The sequence below is a fragment of the Chlorocebus sabaeus genome, chromosome 8, assembly GCF_047675955.1.
Source record: "Chlorocebus sabaeus isolate Y175 chromosome 8, mChlSab1.0.hap1, whole genome shotgun sequence".
NCBI lineage: Eukaryota > Metazoa > Chordata > Mammalia > Primates > Cercopithecidae > Chlorocebus > Chlorocebus sabaeus.
This window is the reverse complement of record NC_132911.1, coordinates 58,503,347-58,520,627: the sequence shown is the minus strand read 5'-3', so window position 1 is coordinate 58,520,627 and position 17,281 is coordinate 58,503,347.

Below are 17,281 nucleotides of genomic sequence, written 5' to 3'. Positions count from 1 at the left end.
CCCTACCAGAGCAAAAAAAAAAAAAAAAATTGGAGGTTAATTCCCTGAAGAGGTCTAACCCAAGTCTCTGGCCTGGGCCACCCCACATGTAAAGGTGGGTTACAATAATGAAACAAGGGAACTGTTTGCTGAAGCTCAGGTTCCTCTTCCTCTACGCAGCTTCCAAAGTACTGGCAGACTGGCTTCCTCTTTCAGCCAGGAGATGAAAACAGCCTTCTCTAGAGAATATGACCTTCTCAGGAGGAAACACTTTTTAAAAAATTATATTAGACATTGCTCAACTTATTGGTCCGGACCATCTCCTGAGAGTAACAACTTTGTGTGTCGGAGTTTCCAATCCACTGTTTTTTGCCTGTCCAGGATTATCAAACACCCGAGGAAATGGTTTATCAATGGTTTATCATTAAAGAATGAGAGAAAGAGAAAGAGAGAGAGACAGAGACAGAGACAGAAACAGAGACCAAAACAAGCAGAAAAACCAACTTGGAAGAAATAAGGGACTGTGCAGGGGGAAGAAATTTCTCCCCCAAAACTAATATTAACTAAGAGATGATATTGCAACTGTGAAACATGAACAAGTAGTATTAAAAAAAGAATATATATACACACATGGGAAGAAAAAAACTGGGAACAAAGATAACATGACATGTGCTTCCACAAAGGAAAAATAAACAAAACAAACAGATCCCCTTCAAAGGCTCATAATCATAATGGCTATAGATGTCCCAACAGCAGCGTGGGAATTGAAAGGAAAAGTCTATATGCAGTCAGCTTATCAGTCAAGTACGAAGCTAGAATAAAAACATTTTTAGACATGCAAAATTTTATTTCCCATGTATTTTTTCTCAGAAAGCTATTTTAAAAGCTTATGTATGAGTAAACCAATGAAGAGAGAAATATGTCTTTTAGGAACAGGAAACCCAGCACAGAGGAGGGAGTGGGAATCCTCAGACAGGAAGGGCAGCCAGTCAAGATTGGAGTAGGATCCAGAGGGACTTCCTCAGAATGTTACATTAATAGGTTACTTGATGTGTCTGAACATCCAAAGGTGCACTTTAGACAGTTGGCAAAGTGTGTGGACTTGAGATACTCTTAAGTACTTAAGAAATTAAGTCAAAAGGAAAAATATGCACATATATAGAGAGAGATTAAGAATGGGGAAAACTGCATGAGGAGTATATGGGAACATTTTGTACTACCTTTGCAACTTGTCTGTAAATTTAAAATTATTCCAAAATGTAAAAGTTTGTTTTAAAAAATCAGTAGACACAGAAAAAGTTAAGAGCACTAAAATTTTACAGGCATACATATACATAGGTGGGGGACAGGGAAAAATCTGGAGAATGAAAGCCTCACCCACTGAAGGGCCCGGTTTAGCCCAAGTGTTGTCTGCCTCAGAGAGCCTGAAGGAGAACGTGTGCAGAGGGCTTCCAACCAACGCAGCAAGTAAGAGCCTGTGGCCTCCTGGGAAATGCTCACTGCCTGGGGTGTGTTGGATTCCTCTTTCCGATCCCTGCCACCACAAACATTCCCAATCCTTTCCTGCTCTCCAGAGCCCAACTCCAAAGGAAGTAATGCTTGCTTTCAAAATTCCAAGAAACGTCTGCATCTCAACACCCCTCATTCTACCATCAGAGAAGGTGAAGCCAGACTCATCTCATCACTCACCCGAAGTCATGCTGACAACAGACCCAAGCCAGGACACGCCCACTGTCACCTACCAAAGTGAGCCAACACACCTACACACATGGCTTCATCTCACCCAACTTTTTCTTTTTAGTAAAATAAAATTGATGCAAAACGTTTCGAAAATGCATAAAGTGAACATCTTCTCTATTACCATGCCTCTAGCCCCAAAAGTATTATAGCTGTCTGACTTACCCCACATTTATATCCCCATTGCACAAATGAAGAAATAGTCCTGGAAAGGAGGTACAGTTGGAGAGCTCAGCGGGGTTGAACCAGCTGGGCAGCTGAGGCTGCTGCAGAGGACACTCTTAATGGAAAATTATTCTGGAGGTAGGGTGGCCATGAAAACTGGCGACTTATAAGACATCAATTTTGACTATCTTAAAACATTCACACGTAGTTTTCTTGTTTATTTTTTTCGGAGGCTGAAATATAGAAAGCCCCAGCATCGGACAGCATTTGGCTGGATTTAAATAGCACCAAATATATGCAATAAAATTTACTTTTAAAATAACAAATAAATAGTACAAGATGAAGATGCACACACCTTAGGGGCATATCATTTTTGGAATTTTTTTCCCTGTTAGCTTTATCCTCATCCTCAGGGTTTCATGCTTCCAGGGTGCAGAAGGAAAACCTTTTCATCATTACAAAAATGGTTCTGTCATATTAAGAGCCCATCAGCATTTATTTTATAGTCTAGAGGGATTGGCTTGCCCCCACTCCCTATCAGGCCCTCTCTTTTACTGTATAACTCCTGTTAATTCACAAAGGGCAAGGAATGCATGAGGGAAATCGCTTCCTTGTGGGGCTTTTACTTTGAAGGGAAAGGGCTCAAATAAATTCAACGTTTGTAAAGAAAAACTTCAAAGCCTTTAAGAAAGCACCTCCCTTTAATTCAGTTTGTGAGACTATTCCCTATTTAAAAGGTAAAAAGATAAAAGAAAGTTAATCCTCCATAAATTCTCCCTCTTGTTATAGCCAGGGTTTCAATACAATACCTTTTTGCTCAGTAATTCTAACAGTAACAGATAGGCAAGAGCCAATAATTAGCAGAGCTGCAAACTGCTATTGTTTGAAAGGTCTCCACATATCTTAACTTCAGGATCCCTATCAAGTCCCAAATAGATTCTCATCTCGTTCCCACCACAGCATCTCAGCCTTAGGTTATTCTGCCTTTCCATGAGCGCTCTCCAGAAGGTACTGTGGAAATACAAGAATTAAATGCAATCTTTACCACGAATGTAGGAAACCATTTCGGAGCAAAAACTAAACTTGTCTTTACAAACTTGTGAAAAAATTGTAAGTACTCCTTAAAAGTGCTTGGATAAGCTACAACATCATTGATACTCAGGGTTAAGTGTTTCACCCACAAAAACAATGAGAACCTTTCTGTATCTTATTTCTAGTTTAGGATAGGCTTCCAAAATCCTAAACATGTGATCCTTGGCTTATTTGAAATAATGAGATAATTAAATATCCCCAGATTGGCTGAGGAGCTCCTAAGTATTACCAATGGATATTCTTCTGGGTCTATGAAACCCCAAAGGCTACCTATTCCATGGCATTATGAGTCTGTAGATTATTATGCCTCATGCCTTGGCCTAAAGACATGCTTACTTGCCCACATTCAAGGTTGCTGGCCTAATGCAGAATCAGAAGTTTTTAAGTCACTTGCCATTCCTGCCATTGGATGAAAATGCAATGAACTCAAGCTTCCTTCCTTAAAAAAATGCAAATGATTCTCAAGAACAAACGAGAAGGGGAGAAAGGGAGTTACTGTATAATGGGCGCAGAGTTTCTGTCTGAGATGATTAAAAAAAAAGTTCTCAAGGTGAATAGTGGTGACGACTGTACAACATTATGAATGTAATCAATGCCCCTGACTTGCACACTTAAAAATAGTGAAAACGGTAGATTTATGTTATACATATTTTATCACAGTTTTTAAAATAAAGAAGAGCTTCATATTGAAAATGCTAAATAATTCAGAGCTGGGAATAAGCAGAAAATGATATGTTTCTGGAGGATAAATTGGCACTAAAAGATATCAAACATTTAACAGGAAATTCTTTGACACTGAAATTTCCACTTCTATCGATTTATCCTATGGATATTATGTAAAAATGTCCACAAAATCTACATGTAGGAGGGTTCTTACGAATACATTGTTTGTCATAGCAAATTATTAAAAAATGTTGGGAGGACTTAAATGTCCAACAACATTTGGATAATAAATTCTGGTTAAATTTAGTGAACAAATGACCCTTACCTCCTGGTCACCCTCCCCTGCTATCTTTGTTTCCTCTTCTGCCCCTGACTTCACCTTAAATCTATGTATTCCTCCTCTTCTTTCCAAGGGTCTGTTTTAATTACCATTGGTTCACTCCACAATTATTTCCTGACACCTCCTGTGTCGGGAACCACACTAGGTGCTGCTGATAAAACCTTTAACAACTTCAACAAAGTCTCTTATCTCAAAGTTTATAAACTTTGGGGAGAACACAAAGAAGAAAATAGGCAATTATAACATCACATGACAAGGCCTGTGGTGTGGGAAATGCCGGGCGCTCTGGGATGATGCTCCTCAGGCCCCTGAACTAGAGCCCGGTAAGTCCAGGATGACTTCCTGGAGGAAGTCACTTCCTTAGAATGAGAAGAAAGTATTAATAGAAGAAATCAAGGGGAAAAAAAGAATGTTCCAGGCAGAGGTAATAGCTTGTATAAAGACTCTGAAGTAAATGAAAACATAGTGTGTTTAAGAAACTGGAAGTATTTGGGAAGAAAGGCTGGCAAGGAATACCTCTTTGCCCAAGAGACTTCAAACCAGACTCCTCCTCAAAACTATGGATATTGTTGACCTGCTTCCCGGATGTCTCCCCTGGCCCCCAAGTCCCCATGCCCCACGCTAAGCCATCTACGTCCCGGTCTCCCCACACCACCCCGCCTCCCCATCCCCCACCGTTAGTTCTTGATTACAGTGAGTGGCTCACAGTCACTGCCACAGGTAAGGCTCCCCAGGAAGCAGCCTGGAGATGGAGGTCAGTGCACCAGAGCTTTATTTCGGCATACCCTTGGGCGGGCTCCTGGGGTTCGGCGGAGGTCAAGGCAGACCTGGCAGAGTGAAGTCGAGCTGCCACACAGGCCCAGTAGCAGCCTCACTAAAGGCCACAGGAACACAGGGCCGCGTGCTCTGTAAGGGTTGCCCTGCTTCAGTCGGTCTTTAGCAGGGCGGCAGGAGTTGGTCTGAAGTGGCTGACGGCCCACCCCCCGCGGAACGTGCTCTTCCTCAAAGGCTACACACCACCGCAAACACTAAGCCCTTTCCTTTCTATTGCCTCAATGTTGCTGGCATCAATCTTCTCTCTCCTGCTCTCTTTCTACCTTTAAAACTCTGCCAAGGACCCATCCCCGGTGTCATTGTCTCTCCCTGATGTCCCCAAACCCCCTCCACGCTCCAGGATAATCTTTCCAAAATCCAAATCTGATTGTCATTCTCCCGCTCAAGGTCCCCCCTTCAGAGTTTCTCAACGTCCTCAGGATCGTCTGAACTCCCCAACTTACTCCATGGCGCTTATCTCTCCTCTGACCTTGACTCAGCCCTTGCCCAGGCCAGGCCGACTCATCACCGGCCAGGCCAGGCCAGGCCGACCTCCACCCAGCTCTTCAACCCTGAGGTCTCACTCCTCCCAGAGCCTTCCTCTCTGCCCAGAGCACCCTCTGCTCTTGGCCTGGCTAATTCTAAATTACCTTTCAAGTCCCACCTGGAAAATCTCTTTTTCCAAAGCCAGACTTCTATCAGACACCTGGCTAAATCATTGTGGAGTGTATTCTGGGTTCCAGTTGCTTTATTCTTCACTACACCATCAGTTTGTCATGGCAAGGGACTCTACCAACCTTGTTAATATTGACAAGCCAGCCCAGAAGCCCAGCCCTGGGCTTGGAGGCCAGGATACAGGTGAGGGCTGGCCTGGAAACACACTCGGAACACATTGCTCAGTAAGAAAAGCAGCTTCCCAGACAGAGTTATGGTATTATCCCATCTGGCAGAGGAAAAGATTTTTTTTTTTTTTTTTTTTTTGAGATGGAGTTTCACTTTTGTTGCCCAGGCTAGAGTGCAATGGCACGATTTTGGCTCACTGCAACCTCTACCTCCCAGGTTCAAGCGATTCTCCTGCTTCAGCCTCCCTAGTAATTGAGATTATAGGCATGTGCCACCACGCCTGGCTAATTTTGTATTTTTAGTAGAGACAGGGTTTCACCATGTTGGCCAGGCTAGTTTCGAACCCCTGACCTCAGGTGACCCACCCACCTTGGCCTCCCAAAGTGCCGGGATTACAGGCGTGAGCCACCGCGCTCAGCCAGGAAAACATTTTCGAAGGACAAATAACCAGCGTGATAACTAAAATTGTCACAGGCACATAGTCAACCCACTTAGTAATGCAGTGAGGTTATCAGTCTTTTCTTGGTTTTGTTTTTTCAGTGCTTTCTGAAATGGGGGGGCGGGGGGAACATGGGCACTTTTTTTGCTTTAATAATCATAAAAAACAAGGCATTTATAGAGAGTAACTTCGGAAATTCAAAATTTTTCAACTGTAAAAAATCATTATTTCAGAATGCGTGAACTTTGCCAAGAACAGATTTCTGAATTAATTTGTGAAATCTATAAAAATAATGGAATTTACTCAACTCCTGACCCCTGAGTTTAAGGATTGGGATCCTCAAGTCCACTGTCTCATTCTGCTTCCATTACAAAGAAAAATATCGCTGCTTCCCTGGAAACAGGCTTTGTTTTTCAATGCTGGTGTTATCGCCACTAAATTTTTCCTCTTTTCATTAAACCTGTGTATTTTGGAAGTACTGTCAGAAAGCACTTCACCTTCAAGTTATTTTTCTGGCACGAATGGACTTTTCTCACAATATTCTAGACAAGCAATGCAAGACCAAGCACACCACCATCCTTCTCACTGTGCTGAACCTATTGTGAGGTCTATCAGGTTGATCAGGATGAGACAATTGTATATTTAGTATATTTAGTCTACATGTGCTCTTATTCATTGCCATTATCTTAATTTTAAGAACAGCATGGTTTTATCAGTTATGCATGAAAACCGCCTGACAGCCTGTAGATGATCTCTCTTTTTCTAGATCCTCTCAGAAATCTCTGTTTCCTGGTTTCTCATCTCCCACCCCCCTCCCTACCTCCCACGCACTGATGGAGAATAGCAAGTTTTTAGGGCAGCTACTTTTCCGGGTGGGCCCTATGACCTCCAGCTGATTGAGAAGGTTAACCAAATACCCACTAGCACCATCAACAGTAACCTCCGGCCAGTTTATCTTGGCACCTAGGTGAGAATGGTGTTTGCAAAACTGGAGCAGAAACCCAGCTAGGTTTTGGAAAGGGGGAGGGGGTGTGTAGGAAAGCAGCGAAGGAAAGAGTTTCTGAAAGATTGGCGGAGGGGACCAACCTCTAGACAGTGGCCAAGCGCAAGGTTTGAAAGAGGAGCAGCAGAGCCGGGTGGGAAACATCTCCCTGATAATTTTCTCAGGCTTCTTTCAGAGGCTGTTTGCAATCAGATAGCTTTGGAGCAGCTCTGTGGACCGTGTTGCCTCCCTCTTGCTAGGAGAGGAGAGACAGAACTGGGCACTCATGTGAGCAGCTTCCATGCATTCATCACCTCAGTAATCATAATAGTGTACCTGCGAGGTGGCGTGACTGTTGTTATCCTCTCTTACAAACAGAAGCAGAGATTCTCAGAGGCTCAGCAATGAATCCAAGGTCTTGAAGCTCCTTGGAGCCCAAAAGAAAGGGCTAAACCTTCAACCTCATTTTTTCCCCAACTCTCCTCATTCCCTCCAAGATCCCATCCAACCCCAGGCTGCAAACACCATCATGGCTAACTCTGGACTCAATCGCTATCCTCACTGCCCATCTGCACCTCCACTCAGGTGTCTGGTGTGCTCACTTGGCCAAAAGCAAACCCTCCCAAAGGGTTTCCACTCTCAGAAACAGCAGTCCCATTCTTCTAGAGAATGGGCCAGGATTCTCCCAGTCATCTTTGATGCCTCTTTATCTCATTCCCCATCTTTGATCCAAGGAGAAAATCCTGTTGGTTCTATGTTTAAACTATATCCCGAATCCAACCAGATCCCCACGTCCACTGCCCTGCCCTGCCCTGCCCTGCAGACCTCACCCGCCTGTCCTAGCTATTCTCCTGCCTCTGCCTAGCTCTTCCCATTGTCCCATTGCCCCAAGTGCTCCCCACTCGCTCAGCAAAAGCAAAGATCCTTCCGTGGCTCTGGAAGAGGCCCCACACCCACTTGGGCCATGCTTTCTAACCCCATGCCCACACTCTAGTCTCCCCAGCCTCCCTGCTGTTCCTCAACTGCACCAGGGCACTGGGGACTCTGCCCCGCTCCTCACTCTACCCCTTTGCCCGGGTGCTTTTCCACCAGACATGCCCTCACATCCCAGTCTTGGCTGGAAGGGCCCTCATTTAGACTTCCCTGGAAATCCCATCAGCCCTACTCACCCTCTCTCTGCCCGCTTATTGGCTTTATTTCCCTACTTAGCACTGAGTGCAGATTCTTGGTATCTGCTCTGCTTAGATAATTCACTCCACCACCACCCAGCATCCCCTACCACCCCCTGCACACATCCACGCGCATGCACACACGCACATACACACACACCCTAGAATGGAAGTACTTAGGAGACCCAAATTGTTCACTGTTTTGCTCTCCCGTTCACTGCTTCCCTGGAAGAGTTTCTGGTGCATGGCAAGCAGTCAATATTTCTTGAATGAAATGTTTGTTGAATGAAAAGATGAATATATTTGCATGACCTTACTCCTGTTGTTTACATGAAGTTTGCTGTTATAAATCTCATACAAGACAGAGGAATGTGCCTGGGGCCTGGGGTCTGGCATGTCCGTAAAAACACATATGGTGACATGTGAAGGATGTGGTGCTTTATTCTTTACAACTTGGGCACACTCCCTGGCACATGAAAACATGTCCTGATTGATAGTGTGATACCATGTCTCGAATGCAAAGGCCTTAGAACCAGGAAACTCTGACAAGTTAGTGAAATTACCATTGCAGAAGGCAGCTTCATCCTAAGCTATGGTGGGCTTTAGTAAGGATAAGAGTCATTAGCAACTGTGTTTGTCATTGACCAAATTCTCTCAGCTCCCCACTCCATGACTAAGGTCTGTGATGCCTTCCTTTTATTTGTGGTAAAATATTAACATGCAGTTTGTCACATAACCATTTTGAAGTATAGTGTTCAGTGGTATTAGGTACATTCGCAGTGAAAATTCTGATGATGAATACTGGTGATTGTTGTACAATATTGTACCCATTAAACAACAATTCTCCATTTTCCTCTCCCCCAGGCCCCAGTACCCACCGTTCTCCTTCCTGTCTCTGTGAATTTGACCCTGTTAGGTACTTCATATAAGTGAAATCATGCAATATCTGTCCTTGTGTCCCTGGCTTACTTCACTTAGCATAGCGTCCTCAAGGTTTCTCCATGGCACATTGTTTGTTGGAACTTCCTTACTTTTGAGGCTGAATGATGTTTCATTATATGTATGTACTATATGTAGTTTACCCATCTATCCATGCATAGACACTTGGGCTGCTTCTGCCTTTTGGCTATTGTGAATAATGCTGCTATCAACATGGGGGTACATGTATCTGTTTAATAGTTTCAGTTTTTTGGCGTCATATACCCAGAAGTGGAATTACTGGATCATATGCTATCTTAGTCCATTTTGGCTACCATAACACAGATTAATAGACTGGGTGGCTTAAACAACAGAAATGTGGTGCTGGCACACTCCTCCTGGTTTGCACACTGCTGCCTTCTGTTTGTTGTTTTTTTTTTTTTTTGAGATGGAGTTTTTGTTCTGTCGCCCAGGCTGGAGTGCAATGGCACAATCTCGGCTCACTGCAACCTCCACCTGGTTCAAGCAATTCTCCTGTCTCAGCCTCCCTAGTAGCTGGGATTACAGGCACCCACTACCACGCCCAGCTAATTTTTGTATTTTCAGTAGAGATGGGGTTTCACCATGTTGCCTAAGCCGGTCTCGAACTCTTGACCTCAGGTGATCCGCCCACCTCAGCCTCCCAAAGTGCTGGAATTACAGGCGTGAGCCACTGTGCTGCCTTCTTGTTGTCTCGTGGGGTGGGTTGCAAGAGAGGGGAAGAAAGACATAATTTCTCTCATATCTTTTCTTATAAGGACACTAATCCTATTCATGAGAGCTCCACCTTCATGACCTAACTATCTCCCAAAAGCCCCATCTCCACAGGCCATCACACTGAGGATTTGGAGCTCAGCATCAGAAAGTGTGAGGACACAGGCATGCAGTCCACGGCACACGGTAATTCTATTTCATTTTTTGAGGAACCACCATGCTGCCCTGTGACTCCAAGGCATGCTGGGACTCAGCAAACCACATTCCCCAGACCCCCTCACCAGCTGGATTACCATCATTTCCCACCAACTGCTAGGTAAGAAGAGAGCCGAAGGGACTTCCTTTCTGTTTCTAGCTCTTACCAAATGCCTAGCAGTGAGGGAAGCTAAGACTCCAATCCTCTTGGCACTCCCAGCAGCAGCTTCTCCATGCTCCCAGAAGCAGACTCTCAGAGACCAAGTACTAGCCCCCCAGCATCTGCCTCAAAGGCACAAGGGTCAGCCACAAGGGACCCTTTCTCTAAGTTTCAAAGTTCTGACAACACCACCTCTTCCCTTATGCTCCCCAAGTTCTAAGGATAATAACTGCTTGCTGCAGTTTCTAATATCTGAGCCACCTCAACATTGCCAATTTGTTCTCTCAACCTCCCAACACTCCTGTAACTGATCTCCTGGATTAAATCCCTCTGGTTGAAATACCTGGCATGGCTTCTGTTTCTAACCAGCAGAGAAACTCAGTATTTATTATTTAACCTCTAGAAATATGTTCGTCATTTGAACCTGAATAGTCTAAATGTGAAAATGCTCACATAGCCTGTAGAATAAGGCTGTCATCTTTGCCGCCTGCCTTTTCTGTTTCCAAAGTTTGAATGTTTAATAGAAGATTCCTGTCTGTTGTTACTTAAAACCAATCCATTTTCTCAAAGACTTCACTGCCATCCAGAATCTATGTTAGTATTTGTCTTCCAAAGGGAAAAAAAAAAATGTTTCCTTTTGTGCACAGAAACAAAGAGAAAGAAAAGGAGGAAATAAAAAGAAAATAAGAGACAATGGGTATGTGTATGAGAGAAGGAGAGAAGCAATTCTGTCTTCCATGAGAGGTACTAAATTCATAAAGAGAAGAGAATAAGTCAGTTCTGCCACTGCTCCAGCTTTTCACCTTGACAAATCTCTACCCTTTGGGGTCCCAGTTTTCTTATCTCTAAAAGTAAGAACTGAAAAGATTTTTAAGATTCTTTCAGGCTATAAAAGGCTACCATTTCATGTAAACTGAAGACCATGAAACTACAGAAAATATTGTAAAATTTATATGTACCAAAGAATTGAATTAAACTTGAGTAGTCCCATTGTGAAACCTCCACTACTTCTCCCAAACATCAGCTGCTATGATTTAGAAATTCAAACTTCAGCCTCCAGCCCTGATGGAGAAAGGTGCTCCTGCCTCAGCCTCCTACTGTAAACAACAGTACAACTACTCAAGGTATAAAGCATTTGGACTACTCAGTGTATAAAGCAACACTGGACAAGAGGAAGAAGAGGATGAGTCCTAAAGAAAATGAAACCACCAAAATGAGCCCAATTTACTCAGCCTGGGGGACTCCCCCTCCAGTCTGCAGCACAGGGAGGTGAGCCCAAGCAGAGAACTCCAATCTCTACGACTTGAGGAGGTTGATGGTGGTGTTCGGGGCAGCTGAAGTCGCTGGAATGGTGAGGAAAAGGACTGGGGAGGAGAAGGTAGCTGAAGTCTGTGTGAGCATTCCACAAAAAAAAAAAAAAAAAAAAAAAAGCTGAACTGCACAAGTACAGAGCAAATTCTAAGGAGTCCTATGGAGAGGAGCTGCTGCAGGCTGAGAGCTCCACAGAGGCCCGGAAGGCCAATCAGGCAGGGAGACGTCTGATTCATGCTTAGTCAGAGTGAAGAGGCTGCTGCCTATGGCAGGCATCCAAACTCAGACCCCAGGAAGACCATACCTTCTAGGTAAAGAACACATCCTAGAGTAAGACCCAGTTCCCGGGGCTAAGCACAAAACAGAAATTGACCCGCCTGATAGCATTGAGAAAACCCACTAATAATTTAACGGCTGGCTAGGACAAAATTCAACACCCTTTAAAAAAGACTACCTGACGGAGCGCAGTGGCTCACGCCTGTAATCCCAGCATTTTGGGAGGCCGAGGTGGGCGGATCATGAAATCAGGAGATGGAGACTTTCCTGGCTAATACGGTGAAACCCCGTCTCTACTAAAACAAAAAATTAAGCAGGGCGTGGTGGCGGACGCCTGTAGTCCCAGCTACTCCGAGGCTGAGGCAGGAGAATGGCGTGAACCCGGGAGGCGGAGCTTGCGGTGAGCCGAGCTCGCGCCACTACACTGCAGCCTGGGCAACAGAGCGAGACTCCGTCTCAAAAAAAAAAAGACAACTTAATGGACACACCTCCACGTCTCATCCTTAATGCCCAGCATACCATAAAAAGTTACTGGACATGCCGAAAGCAGGAAAATGTGACCTAATAGCCAGTTTGCCTTCTGATATAGAAACAATTTGTAACAACCTACTAAATACTAATATGTATATGAAATTATATATAGTAAATGCTATATGCTACCTATTAATTACGATTTTAAAGAGATGTTAAAATATTCTAACTGTACAATCATTTATGAATTTGAAACTAATTGTATCTTATTTAGGAAGTAGTAACTTTGATATAAATGTAAGTTTTTAACGTTCTCGGTTTTTTTCCTCTGTCTCCGTAACAACTTGCTTGTCAAGACTTCTAAATAAGAGGCATGACCATAAAACTTAGTTTGTGAACTGTGCAAGTTGACATCATTTTGTGGTGAAATAGGTCTGATGTCTGATGGCTGTCTGTCTAACTTGTGGAGCACGCCACAGGACGCTAGAGGCAGAAACAATGGGAAAGCCAGGAGTTTTTGGACGTAGGAGCAGAAAGTTCCAGGGATGATGATGCCACTGGGGAAAGACAAGGACCCCTGGAGCTGAGTCCTCACTGCCAGCTGCTGGATGGTCGTGATGCTGCACCACCCCACTCGCCTCCCACCTGGGAGCCGCCTGGCCCCACTGACCCCATCTTCCACCTGCCTTACAGGGACATTACCTGGCATTCTCCAAAACAAAAAGAATTTGCTAAAGTGATGATTTGAAGGATAATTGACTTCACTATCACTATCGCAGACTTTTTTTTGCATTAAGTATTATCTATTTTTACCTCTGCACTTCTATTCTCAATTTCACAATCAACTTTTTTTTTTTTTTTTTCTCGAAATGGAGTTTTGCTCTTGTCTCCCAGGCTGGAGTGCAATGGCACGATCTCGGCTCACTGCAACCTCTGCCTCCTGGGTTCAAGCGATTGTCCTGCCTCAGCCTTCTAAGTAGCTGGGATTACAGGCATGAGCCACCACATCTGGCTAATTTTGTATTTTTTTTTAGTAGAAACGGGGTTTTGCCATGTTGGCCAGGTTGGTCTCATACTCCTGACCTCAAGTGATCCACCCCCCTAGGCCTCCCAAAGTGCTGGGATTACAGGCATGAGCCACCATGCCCAGCTCACAATAAACTTTTTACAGGAGAGAGGGAAACTATTAAAATTAAGAGAAGAGGCCGGGCAAAGTGGCTCATACCTGTAATCCCTGCACTTTGGGAGGCTAAAGTGGGAGGACTGCTTGAGGCCAGGAGTTGGAGGCTACAGTGAGCTATGATCACACCACTGCACTCCAGCAAGTCCCTGTCTTAGAAAAAAGAGAGAGAGAGAGAGAAAAAAAAGGATCATGATTTTAGCAACAAGGAAGAGGAAATAGACTGTTGATAAACTAAATAGAAACTAATTAATAAAAATAAGGAAAACCCTCTTGTAAACTGCAAGTGAACTGAAATGGCATTTCTGGAGTTAGTGAAAATTATAAAGGAATGGAATGAAAGTATGATTTAAAAAATCAAAATTTAGTGAGAAGTCAATAGAAAAAAGAAACCAGGTGGGACACAGTAGCTCATACCTATAATTCCAGCACATTGGGAGGCTGAGATGGACAGATCACCTGAGGTCAGAAGTTCAAGACCAACCTGGCCAAGATGACCAAACCCCATCTCTACTAAAAATACAAAAATTAGCCGGGCATGGTGATGGGTGCCCCTAATCCCAGCTACTCGAGAGGCTGAGGCAGGAGGATTGCTTGAACCCAGGAGGCGGAGGTTGCAGTGAGCCGAAATGGTGCCACTGCACTCCAGCCTGGGTGTCAGAGCGAGACTACATCTCAAAAAATAATAATAATAAAAAATAATTTTAAAAAGGGAGTTTAAAGGTGCTAAATATCCTGAATAATTTGAACAGAAAAAAAGATCGTTAAAAACTCTCAAAATGACCAACATTTACTGTGACCAGTTAGGATTAACGCTTTGAAAATATCTTGTATTCTATATAAAATAACCAGGAAAAGGAAAGGGAGAATTAAAACACAAAAACGATAGATATAATTGGTAAATCTAGAAAAATACAATACTAATAAAGTTGTCAAGTGTATTATCTTCACAAGATCTTGCTGATAAACTAAAGTCGTATGAGTCAAACTAATATCTGACTTATAAACTAAAGATATATGAATCAAAAATATTATTATATACTATTCTTGCTAAACATTTGAAAATAGTTCAATTGGCCAGGCGCAGTGACTCACGCCTGTAATCCCAGCACTTTGGGAGTTCGAGGCAGGTGGATCACCTGAGGTCAGGAGTTCGAGACCAGCCTGGCCAACATGGTAAAACCCCATCTTTACTAAAAATACAAAAATTAGCCAGGCGTGGTGGTGGGCACCTGTAATCCCAGCTACTCAGGAGGCTAAGGCAGGAGAATTGCTTGAATCAGGGAGGCGGAGGGTGCAGTGAGCCTAGATGGCGCCATTGCACTCCAGCCTGGGCAACAAGAGCATAACTCTGTCTAAAAAAAAAAAAAAAAAAAAAAAAAATTGTTCCCTCCAGCAGCGTGTGAGAGTTCAAGTTCCTCAACATCCTTGCCAACACTAGATGTGGTCAGTGTTTTCAATTTTACACATTCTAACAGGAGTGAAGTGAGCCGAGATTACGCCATTGAACTCCAGCCTGGGCAACAAGAAGGAAACGCCATCTCAAAAAAAAAAGAAAAGAAAATAGTTCAATTACGGTCAACATCAGTTTATCTGGTGTTCTAGTTATCTATTGCTGCATAAGAAAACACCCCAAGACCCAGCAGCTTAAACAATAACCATTTATTTATTTGTTCCCGATTCTGCAACATGGCCTGGGCTGAGTGCTGCTTCTTCTAGTCTTGCCAGTGACTATGCCACGCGGATGTGTTCGGCAGGCAGGTTAGCTAGGGTCAGGGCTCAGTAGAGAGGAGGAACAGCAGAACTTCTCCTTACACAGTCTCAAGCCCACTCCCTCTGTATGTGGCCTCTCTATATGGTTTCTCCAGTGGCCAGACTGCCTCCATGGGGACTCAGGACTTCCAAGAACACAGAAACAGCACTTCCTCAGCCCTGGCAGTCCCAGACCATGACTTCCACTGCTTATTACCTAAAGCAATCACAGAGCAGCCCAGATTCAAGGTGATGAGAAAGAGACATCGCCTCTTGACAAGGACGGATCAGGCCACCCTGCAAAGAGCCTGTGGGGTAAGAGGCGTTGCTGCAGTGTCTCTAGGAATATCGTCTACCACGGCTGCTATGTGATTTGTGAAAAGCTTGATAAACAAATGAGATATGCCACAGGGCAGCAGGGATCACGTTTAATCCTCCTAAAAGGAAACTTCATGACAACAAGCATCTTCCATGAAAGACATAGTTCACCTCGAGGAAATGGAAAATAGTTTCTGCCTTATTGTGTAGTTGAGACATAAAATACACAAAAGAGGAGCTGTAAAGGTATTAGTTCACTCAAGAAATAGTTTTGAACGTTTAATGAGCTAGACTTATACCCCCAGGTAAAGTGTAACTGTTTAAAGACAGCTTTCAGGCCAATACTTATATTTCAGAAGCCATGCACATGTAGGAATACAAAAGCAGCTGTCTTTTTGGGGAGGCTGCGAGGTGTTAGGAACCATGGCAAGCATGGGCTCTCTGAATTCTCTCAGAACCCTGCAAAAGCTCCACCATTAGTCACTGTACTGGAGAGAAAACTGATGCTTTGAGGGGTTAAATGCTCTCAAAGTAATACTGACTCCTGAAATATTAGTAGATTGACTGAAGGAGACTTACTGAGAACATCGGAACATATTTTAGAAGTATTTTTGTTTACATATGTATTTTTAATTTCCAATTTTACCCAGACAAGGCTCCCTGGACTTGGAGTAATTCTTCTCTAAGATGTGAGGCTGTGGTTCAGTCTTCCTAATCCCCAGTGTCTTTACGCGGGAAGACCGGAAAACATTCCTGAAGCATCTGCACACACCTGCAGGATCCCATCATTCCATCATGGAACAGACTTATAGTTCAAGCCAGTGGAAACTTCTACATGGCAACTCCCAACACTACTTAAGTCTGGATGGAAAAATACCCAGCTTTTCTCAAATAACCGTGGGTTGTCTTCGGTCCAAATTGGAAAATGCTGTTTCTCCCTCTTCCTGCCTTTGCCTCCCACGGGGCTACACATGGATCTCTGCGGATCAGGCTTTCCCTCCCTGAGGGTGGGCTGCTTCCTCACGCATTCAGTAAGAGGAAGAGGTGGACAGAAAGTGGAGGCGGCTGCAGAACAGGGGGCCTGCAGGCTGGAGCCAGTGTGAGGCGAAGCCAGAGGTCCCCTGGGGGGGAGTGAGCAGGGAAAAGAATGGAGGGGCTGAGCAGATAAGAATCTTGCATTCTCCCTCCTTTTCCTTGTTCCTCGGCCCTGCCTATGAGGCTCGCCTACCCTGGGCCTTTTAACTGTCAGGGAGCCAATGCCAAGCGCTGGGCCAAGTCATCGCCAATGACATGTGAGTTGTGTGTGTTCCAAATTGGCCTTCCTGCCTTTCTGCAAGAAAAACAAACTTGAGCTGGACCCCAACAAACATGACAGGAAAAATAACAACCCTTGTTGAGGGCTGATACTGAAAACGGCTGGTCTCCCCACTTGTGAGCCAGCCCATGCTGAGGGCAGGACCAGGGTCCTCCTCTGACGTGGGGTCCTCCATGGTGACGTAGTGTCCAGAGCAACCAGGCCATTCCTTCTGAGGTCGCCTGGGAAAGCCCCCTGGACAGGCCCTTTTCTGGCCCCACAATGACACCACAAGGTAACAAACCCATTTTACAGAGAGGTAAGTCTGTGGCTTTGGGTAACATCCTGATTAAGCGACAGAGCTACATTCACTCACAACAGCGTCTAACTCTAGAGTTTCTACTTTTATGTTTTAGCTATATTAGAAAAAT